Below are 10634 nucleotides of genomic sequence, written 5' to 3'. Positions count from 1 at the left end.
GTCCATTGCCGCGACCATTAAGCCGATTACCTCCATGCACTGAGCTACTGATGGGCTTGGAACGAAATGAAGGACACGGCAAGCATTGAGAATCTTTGATAACCTGGACTCCGTCAGGTAAATCTTCATCTCTACAGAATCTATAAGAGTCCCTAGAAAAGGAACCCTTTTGAGTGGTAACAGAACTCTTTTCCACGTTCACTTTCCACCCATGTGACCTCAGAAATGCCAGAACTATCTCTGTATGAGACTTTACATTCTGAAAACTTGACGCTTGTATCAGAATGTCGTCTAGGTATGGAGCCACCGCTATGCCTCGTGGTCTTAGTACCGCCAGAAGTGAACCCAGAACCTTCGAAAAAATTCTCGGGGCCGTGGCTAACCCGAAGGGAAGAGCCACAAACTGGTAATGCCTGTCTAGAAAGGCAAACCTCAGGTACCGATAATGATCTTTGTGAATCGGTATATGAAGGTAAGCATCCTTTAAGTCCACCGTGGTCATATATTGACCCTCTTGGATCATGGGTAGGATGGTTCGAATGGTTTCCATCTTGAACGATGGTACCCTTAGGAATTTGTTTAAGATCTTTAAGTCCAAGATTGGTCTGAAGGTTCCCTCTTTCTTGGGAACCACAAACAGATTTGAGTAAAATCCTTGTCCCTGTTCCGATCGCAGAACTGAGTGGATCACTCCCATGATTAAGAGGTCTTGTACACATTGTAGAAATGCCTCTCTTTACTAGGTTTGTCGATAACCTCGAAAGATGGAACCTCCCTTGTGGAGAAGAGGTTTTGAAATCCATAAGGTATCCCTGAGATATAATCTTTAACGTCCAGGGATCCTGCACATCCCTTGCCCAAGCCTGGGCAAAGAGAGAAAGTCTGCCCCCCACTAAATCCGTCTCCGGATAGGGGGCCCTGACTTCATGCTGTCTTAGGGGTGGGAGTAGGCTTTCTGGCCTGCTTGCCCTTGTTCCATGACTGGTTGCCTTTCCAACCTTGTCTGTAACAAGCAGTAGTTCCTTCCTGTTTTGGAGCGGAGGAAGTCGATGCTGCTCCTGCCTTGAAGTTACGAAAGGCACGAAAATTAGACTGTTTGGCCTTTGGTTTGGCCCTGTCCTGAGGAAGGGCGTGGCCCTTACCTCCCGTAATGTCAGCAATAATTTCCTTCAAGCCGGGCCCAAATAAGGTCTGCGCTTTGAAAGGAATGTTAAGTAGCTTAGACTTGGAAGTTACATCCGCTGACCAGGATTTAAGCCAGAGCGCTCAGCGCGCCTGTATGGCGAATCCGGAATTTTTAGCCGTAAGTTTGGTTAGATGTACTACGGCATCTGAAACAAACTCATTAGCTTGCTTAAGGGTTCTAACTTTGCTCAAGGCCTCATCCAACGGCTCTGTGCGAATCACCTCTTCCAGAGACTCAAACCAGAATGCCGCTGCAGCCGTGACAGGCGCAATGCATGCAAGAGGCTGCAATATAAAACCCTGTTGAACAAACATTTTCTTAAGATAACCCTCTAATTTTTTATCCATTGGATCTGAGAAAGCACAGCTATCCTCCACCGGGATAGTGGTACGCTTGGCTAACGTAGAAACTGCTCCCTCCACCTTAGGGACCGTCTGCCTTAAGTCTCGTGTGGTGGCGTCTATAGGGAACATTTTTCTAAATATCGGGGGAGGGGAAAAAAGGCACACCGGGCCTATCCCACTCCTTACTTATAATTTCTGTAAGTCTTTTTGGTATAGGAAAAACGTCAGTACACACCGGTACCGCATAGTATCTATCCAACCTACACAATTTCTCTGGAATTGCCACCGTGTCGCAATCATTCAGAGCCGCTAATACCTTCCCTAGTAACACACGGAGGTTCTCAAGCTTAAATTTAAAATTTCTGAATCCGGTCTCCCCGGATCAGAACCGTCACCGACAGAATGAAGCTCACCGTCCTCATGTTCTGCAAATTGTGATGCAGTATCAGACATGGCTCTCGTGTCATCAGCACGCTCTGTCCTTAACCCAGAGCTATCGCATTTGCCCCTTAATTCGGGCATATTATATAATACTTTTCTCATAACATTAGCCATATCATGTAAAGTGATTTGTAAGGGCCTAGATGTACTAGGTGTCTCAATCCTACGCATCTCCCGAGCGGGAGACGCAGGTACTGACACGTGAGGAGAGTTAGGCGGCATAACTTTCCCCTCGTTGTCTGGTGATAGCTTTTTTATCGGTACAGATTGACTTTTAGTCAAAGCAATATCAATACAATTGGTACACATCGTTCTATTGGGCTCCACATTGGCTTTTGAACATGATGAACAGTTTCCTCTGAATCAGACATGTTTAAACAGACTTAGCAATGAAACTAACAAGCTTGGAAATCACTTTCAATAAGTTTACAAGCAATATAATAAACGCTGCAGCGCTTCAAATATACAGATATAATTAAACAATTCTTAACAAGAAGTGTATTATTAGCAGAGGATTGCACCCATTAGCAAAAGGATGATTAACCCCTCGATACCCAAAACAGATAAAACGGATATCAATTAAGATTTAACGCTTTTAATCACAGTCAGCACACTGTCACAGATCTGCTGTGACTGATTACCTCCCTCACAAATGAAATTTGCAGACCCCTGAGCTCTCTAGAGACGTCCTGGATCAAGGAGGAAGAAGCAGAAAGACTGTGCAATAATTTTAACTGCGCAACAAGGCGCTAAAACAAGGGCCCTCCCACTCCAATCACAACAGTGGGAGCCCTAATATAACGGTTTCCATGCAGAAAAATATGTTAGCCATGTGGAAAAAAAATCATGCCCAAAGCGATTTATCACCAAAGTACCTCACAAAAACGAATAACATGCCAGTAAACGTTTTATTAAAAACATTTTTCAATGTCATGCAAAGCTATCACTAAGCCTGCTACCAGTCGCTACCACTGCAGAGAAGGCTTAAGTACTATTTCAGTGTTAACAGTATTTTCTCAGTCAAATTCTAGTCCCTAGAATATAACTCTACTGCGCATACATTTATCAGCCTGATACCAGTTGCTACTACTGCATTTAAGGCTGTACTTACATTATACGGTAACAGCAGTATTTTCTTAGTCAATTCCATTCCCAGAAAAACATAATTTATGCTTACCTGATAAATTTATTTCTCTTGTAGTGTATCCAGTCCACGGATCATCCATTACTTATGGGATATTAACTCCTCCCCAACAGGAAGTGAAAGAGGATTCACCCAGCAGAGCTGCTATATAGCTCCTCCCCTAACTGCAATTACCAGTCATTCGACAGAAAACATGCAGAGAAAGGAAAACCATAGGGTGCAGTGGTGTCTGTAGTTTAATGGAGAAATTACCTGCCTTAAAGTGACAGGGCGGGCCGTGGACTGGATACACTACAAGAGAAATAAATTTATCAGGTAAGCATAAATTATGTTTTCTCTTGTTAAGTGTATCCAGTCCACGGATCATCCATTAATTAATGGGATACCAATACCAAAGCTAAAGTACACGGATGACGGGAGGGACAGGCAGGCTCTTTATACGGAAGGAACCACTGCCTGAAGAACCTTTCTCCCAAAAACAGCCTCCGAAGAAGCAAAAGTGTCAAATTTGTAAAATTTGGAAAAAGTATGAAGAGAAGACCAAGTTGCAGCCTTGCAAATCTGTTCAACAGAAGCCTCATTCTTAAAGGCCCAAGTGGAAGCCACAGCTCTAGTAGAATGTGCTGTAATTCTTTCAGGAGGCTGCTGTCCAGCAGTCTCATAGGCTAACCGTATTATGCTACGAAGCCAAAAGGAGAGAGAGGTAGCCGAAGCTTTTTGACCTCTCCTCTGACCAGAATAAACGACAAACAGGGAAGAGGTTTGTCGAAAATGCTTAGTTGCCTGTAGATAAAATTTCAGGGCACGGACTACATCTAGATTGTGTAGCAGACGTTCCTTTTTCGAAGAAGGATTAGGACACAAAGATGGAACCACAATCTCTTGATTGATATTCCTGTTAGTGACCACCTTAGGTAGGAACCCAGGTTTAGTACGCAGAACTACCTTGTCTGAATGAAAAATCAGATAAGGAGAATCACAATGTAAGGCAGATAACTCAGACTCTTCGAGCCGAGGAAATCGCCATTAAAAACACAACTTTCCAAGATAACAACTTGATATCAATGGAATGAAGGGGTTCAAACGGAACCCCCTGTAAAACATTAAGAACTAAGTTCAAACTCCATGGTGGAGCAACAGTTTTAAACACAGGCTTGATCCTAGCTAAAGCCTGACAAAAAGCTTGAACGTCCGGAACTTCTGACAGACGTTTGTGTAAAAGAATGGACAGAGCTGAAATCTGTCCCTTTAAGGAACTAGCGGATAAACCCTTTTCTAAACCTTCTTGTAGAAAAGACAATATCCTCGGAATCCTAACCTTACTCCATGAGTAACTCTTGGATTCGCACCAATATAAGTATTTGCGCCATATCTTATGGTAAATCTTTCTGGTAACAGGCTTCCTAGCCTGTATTAAAGTATCAATAACCGACTCAGAAAAACCACGTTTTGATAAAATCAAGCGTTCAATTTCCAAGCAGTCAGCTTCAGAGAAATTAGATTTTGATGTTTGAAGGGACCCTGGATCAGAAGGTCCTGTTTCAGAGGTAGAGACCAAGGTGGACAGGATGACATGTCCACTAGATCTGCATACCAAGTCCTGCGTGGCCATGCAGGCGCTATTAGAATCACTGATGCTCTCTCCTGTTTGATTCTGGCAATCAATCGAGGAAGCATCGGGAAGGGTGGAAACACATAAGCCATCCCGAAGGTCCAAGGTGCTGTCAAAGCATCTATCAGAACCGCTCCCGGATCCCTGGATCTGGACCCGTAACGAGGAAGCTTGGCGTTCTGTCGAGACGCCATGAGATCTATCTCTGGTTTGCCCCAACGTCGAAGTATTTGGGCAAAGACCTCCAGATGAAGTTCCCACTCCCCCGGATGAAAAGTCTGACGACTTAAGAAATCCGCCTCCCAGTTCTCCACTCCCGGGATGTGGATTGCTGACAGGTGGCAAGAGTGAGACTCTGCCCAGCGAATTATCTTTGATACTTCCATAATTGCTAGGGAGCTTCTTGTCCCTCCCTGATGGTTGATGTAAGCTACAGTCGTGATGTTGTCCGACTGAAACCTGATGAACCCCCGAGTTGTTAACTGGGGCCAAGCCAGAAGGGCATTGAGAACTGCTCTCAATTCCAGAATGTTTATTGGTAGGAGACTCTCCTCCTGATTCCATTGTCCCTGAGCCTTCAGAGAATTCCAGACAGCGCCCCAACCTAGTAGGCTGGCGTCTGTTGTTACAATTGTCCAGTCCGGCCTGCTGAATGGCATCCCCCTGGACAGATGTGGCCGAGAAAGCCACCATAGAAGAGAATTTCTGGTCTCTTGATCCAGATTCAGAGTAGGGGACAAGTCTGAGTAATCCCCATTCCACTGACTTAGCATGCACAATTGCAGCGGTCTGAGATGTAGGCGTGTAAAGGGTACTATGTCCATTGCTGCTACCATTAAGCCGATCACCTCCATGCATTGAGCTACTGACGGGTGTTGAATGGAATGAAGGACACGGCATGCATTTTGAAGCTTTGTTAACCTGTCTTCTGTCAGGTAAATCTTCATTTCTACAGAATCTATAAGAGTCCCCAAGAAGGGAACTCTTGTGAGTGGAAAGAGAGAACTCTTCTTTTCGTTCACCTTCCATCCATGGGACCTTAGAAATGCCAGTACTAACTCTGTATGAGACTTGGCAGTTTGAAAGCTTGAAGCTTGTATCAGAATGTCGTCTAGGTACGGAGCTACCGCAATTCCTCGCGGTCTTAGTACCGCCAGAAGAGCACCCAGAACCTTTGTGAAGATTCTCGGAGCCGTAGCCAATCCGAATGGAAGAGCTACAAACTGGTAATGCCTGTCTAGAAAGGCAAACCTTAGATACCGGTAATGATCTTTGTGAATCGGTATGTTTAGGTAAGCATCCTTTAAATCCACTGTGGTCATGTATTGACCCTTTTGGATCATGGGTAAAATTGTCCGAATAGTTTCCATTTTGAACGATGGAACTCTTAGGAATTTGTTTAGGATCTTTAAATCCAAGATTGGCCTGAAAGTTCCCTCTTTTTTGGGAACCACAAACAGATTTGAGTAAAACCCTTGTCCTTGTTCCGACCGCGGAACCGGATGGATCACTCCCATTAATAAAAGATCTTGTACGCAGCGTAGAAACGCCTCTTTCTTTATTTGGTTTGTTGACAACCTTGACAGATGAAATCTCCCTCTTGGGGGAGAGAATTTGAAGTCTAGAAGGTATCCCTGAGATATGATCTCTAACGCCCAGGGATCCTGGACATCTCTTGCCCAAGCCTGGGCGAAGAGAGAAAGTCTGCCCCCCACTAGATCCGTTCCCGGATCGGGGGCCCTCGATTCATGCTGTCTTAGGGGCAGCAGCAGGTTTCCTGGCCTGCTTGCCCTTGTTCCAGGACTGGTTAGGTCTCCAGCCTTGTCTGTAGCGAGCAACAGCTCCTTCCTGTTTTGGTGCAGAGGAAGTTGATGCTGCTCCTGCTTTGAAATTACGAAAGGAACGAAAATTAGACTGTCTAGCCTTAGGTTTGGCTCTGTCTTGAGGCAGGGCATGGCCTTTACCTCCTGTAATGTCAGCGATAATTTCTTTCAACCCGGGCCCGAATAAGGTCTGCCCTTTGAAAGGTATATTAAGCAATTTAGATTTAGAAGTAACGTCAGCTGACCAGGATTTTAGCCACAGTGCTCTGCGTGCCTGAATGGCGAATCCGGAATTCTTAGCCGTAAGTTTAGTTAAATGTACTACGGCATCTGAAATAAATGAGTTAGCTAACTTAAGGGCTTTAAGCTTGTGTGTAATCTCATCTAATGGAGCTGATTCAAGTGTCTCTTCCAGAGACTCAAACCAAAATGCTGCTGCAGCCGTGACAGGCGCAATGCATGCAAGAGGTTGCAATATAAAACCTTGTTGAACAAACATTTTCTTAAGGTAACCCTCTAACTTTTTATCCATTGGATCTGAAAAGGCACAGCTATCCTCCACCGGGATAGTGGTACGCTTAGCTAAAGTAGAAACTGCTCCCTCCACCTTAGGGACCGTTTGCCATAAGTCCCGTGTGGTGGCGTCTATTGGAAACATCTTTCTAAATATCGGAGGGGGTGAGAACGGCACACCGGGTCTATCCCACTCCTTAGTAACAATTTTAGTAAGTCTCTTAGGTATAGGAAAAACGTCAGTACTCGCCGGTACCGCAAAATATTTATCCAACCTACACATTTTCTCTGGTATTGCAACTGTGTTACAATCATTCAGAGCCGCTAACACCTCCCCTAGTAATACACGGAGGTTTTCCAGCTTAAATTTAAAATTTGAAATATCTGAATCCAGTTTGTTTGGATCAGAACCGTCACCCGCAGAATGAAGCTCTCCGTCCTCATGTTCTGCAAATTGTGACGCAGTGTCCGACATGGCCCTAATATTATCAGCGCACTCTGTTCTCACCCCAGAGTGATCACGCTTACCTCTTAGTTCTGGTAATTTAGCCAAAACTTCAGTCATAACAGTAGCCATATCCTGTAATGTGATTTGTAATGGCCGCCCAGATGTACTCAGCGCTACAATATCACGCACCTCCCGAGCGGGAGATGCAGGTACTGACACGTGAGGCGAGTTAGTCGGCATAACTCTCCCCTCGTTTGGTGAAATATGTTCAATTTGTACAGATTTACTTTTATTTAAAGTAGCATCAATACAGTTAGTACATAAATTTCTATTGGGCTCCACTTTGGCTTTAGCACATATAGCACAGATATCTTCCTCTGAATCAGACATGTTTAACACACTAGCAAATAAACTAGCAACTTGGAAATACTTTTCAAGTAATTTACTATAATATGAAAACGTACTGTGCCTATAAGAAGCACAGAAAAAGTTATGACAGTTGAAAATTAATAAACTGAAAAGTTATAGCATCAAATCTTTGTAAAAAACACAATTTTAGCAAAGGATTGCTCCCATTAGCAAAGGATAACTAACCCTGATAGCAGAAAAAAAAAATAAAAAAATAAAAATACAGAAATAAACGTTTTTTTTTATCACAGTCAACTACAATCTCACAGCTCTGCTGTGAGTGATTACCTCCCTCAAAACAAGTTTTGAAGACCCCTGAGTTCTGTAGAGATGAACCGGATCATGCAGGGAAGACAATAAACTTCTGACTGAATTTTTTGATGCGTAGCAAAAGCGCCAAAAAAGGCCCCTCCCCCTCACACATAACAGTGAGAGAGATCAGTAAACTGTCATAAATTAAATAAAACGACTGCCAAGTGGAAAAAAATAGTGCCCAAAACATTTTTTCAACCAGTACCTCAGAAAATTAAACGATTTTACATGCCAGCAAAAAACGTTTAACATTAATAAATTGAGTGTTATTAAAAAGCCTGTTGCTAGTCCCTGCAAATTAGGCTAAAGTTTTATGCATACAGTATAATTCCAGTGAAGTGCCATTCCCCAGAATACTGAAGTGTAAAATATACATACATGACAGCCTGATACCAGTTGCTGCTACTGCATTTAAGGCTGAGTTTACATTATATCGGTATGGCAGAATTTTCTCATCAATTCCATTGTCAGAAAATAATAAGCTGCTACATACCTCTTTGCAGATTAATCTGCCCGCTGTCCCCTGATCTGAAGTTTACCTCTCCTCAGATGGCCGAGAAACAGCAATATGATCTTAACTACTCCGGCTAAAATCATAGAAAAACTCAGGTAGATTCTTCTTCAAATTCTACCAGAGAAGGAATAACACACTCCGGTGCTATTATAAAATAACAAACTTTTGATTGAAGGTATGAAATTAAGTATAATCACCACAGTCCTCTCACACATCCTATCTATTCGTTGGGTGCAAGAGAATGACTGGGAATGGCAGTTAGGGGAGGAGCTATATAGCAGCTCTGCTGGGTGAATCCTCTTGCACTTCCTGTTGGGGAGGAGTTAATATCCCATAAGTAATGGATGATCCGTGGACTGGATACATTTAAGAGAAATAAAGTACTGCACATACCTCATTTGCAGAGGACCCTGCATGCTATTCCCATTTTCTGAAGTTACCCCACTCCTCAGAATGTCGAGAACAGCCAGTGGATCTTAGTTACGCCTGCTAAGATCATAGAAAAAAAACGCAGGCAGTTTCTTCTTCTAACTACTGCCTGAGATAGAAAAACAGCACACTCCGGTGCCATTTAAAATAACAAACTTTTGATTGAAGAATAGTTAAGTAAAAACTCCAGCTCCTCTCGCGACCTCCTTCTTTGTTGAGGGTTGCAAGAGAATGACTGAATATGACATGTGAGGGGAGGAGCTATATAGCAGCTCTGCTTGGGTGATCCTCTTGCAACTTCCTGTTGGGAAGGAGAATATATCCCATAAGTAATGTATGACCCGTGGACTGAACACACTTAACAAGAGAAAGTACTTTTCTTCATCTAGCCATCTACCCAGATCATTAATGTACAATTTTGAATTCAAAGAATTTTGTTTGCACACTCTATGAGTATTTTTTTTCTGTGGGTCTCTCTGCGAGGGTGTGTATATTTTTTGTGCATTTTCTCTGGATGCCTCTGTGAGGGTGGGTGTGTATGTATGTTTTCTGAGGATGTCTCAGTGAGGGTGTGTGTTTTCTGTTGGTGTCTCTGTGAGGGTGTGTGTATGTACTGTATGTCTGTTTTATGTGGTTGTCTCTATGTCTGTATGTGTTCTGTGGGTATCTCTGTATTGTGTGTGTATGTGTGTTTTATGTGGTTCTCTCTGTGTGTACGTCTGTTTTCTGTTGGTGTCTGTTTTCTGAGGCTGTCTGTCGGTGTTTCCTTGGGTGTATGTGCATTGAGTGTATTGAGTGAGTGAGTATGTATGTATGTATGTGTGTCCATTGTCTGTTCCTTTTTAGGACATTTTGACCTTATTATTGATTATTCACATCTTTCTACAGACTTTGAGACAGACCTTTCCGGAAGTCACCAATCCACCATTTAACCTTTAAATTGTTTAGGCAGTGCAGGGCCCTTCCTTTCAGCCACTGCATGCTGTTGTCATTTAGTTGGCATCTTCCTTTACAAAAAGATAATCAGAACTCCATATTTTGTTTTCTAAATCTCCTTTTTTGCAAAACTGTAGTTTACCTCATTACTTGTCAGGTCAATGTAAACAAGTGCTGAGTGTCTGTTTGGGTGTCTATGTCTGAGTGTGTTTCTTTGCGTGTCTGCTAGAGTGTCTATATGTGAATCCTTATGTGTGTGTGTGTGTTTCAGTGTATGAGTGTGTCCGTTTCTGTGTGTGGGTGTTACTACCTTTACAACATTTCCAAGTTTAAATAGACAATTAAAGAGACACTGAACCCAATTTTTCTCTTTTGTGATTCAGATAGAGCATGACATTTTAATCAACTTTCTAATTTACCCCTATTATCTAATTTCCTTCATTCTCTTGGTATCTTTATTTGAAATGCAAGAATGTAAGTTTAGATGCCGGCCCATTTTTGGTGAACAACCTGGGTTGTTCTTG

Source organism: Bombina bombina, chromosome 6, assembly GCF_027579735.1.
Source record: "Bombina bombina isolate aBomBom1 chromosome 6, aBomBom1.pri, whole genome shotgun sequence".
NCBI lineage: Eukaryota > Metazoa > Chordata > Amphibia > Anura > Bombinatoridae > Bombina > Bombina bombina.
Note: the sequence above shows the minus strand (reverse complement) of the source record.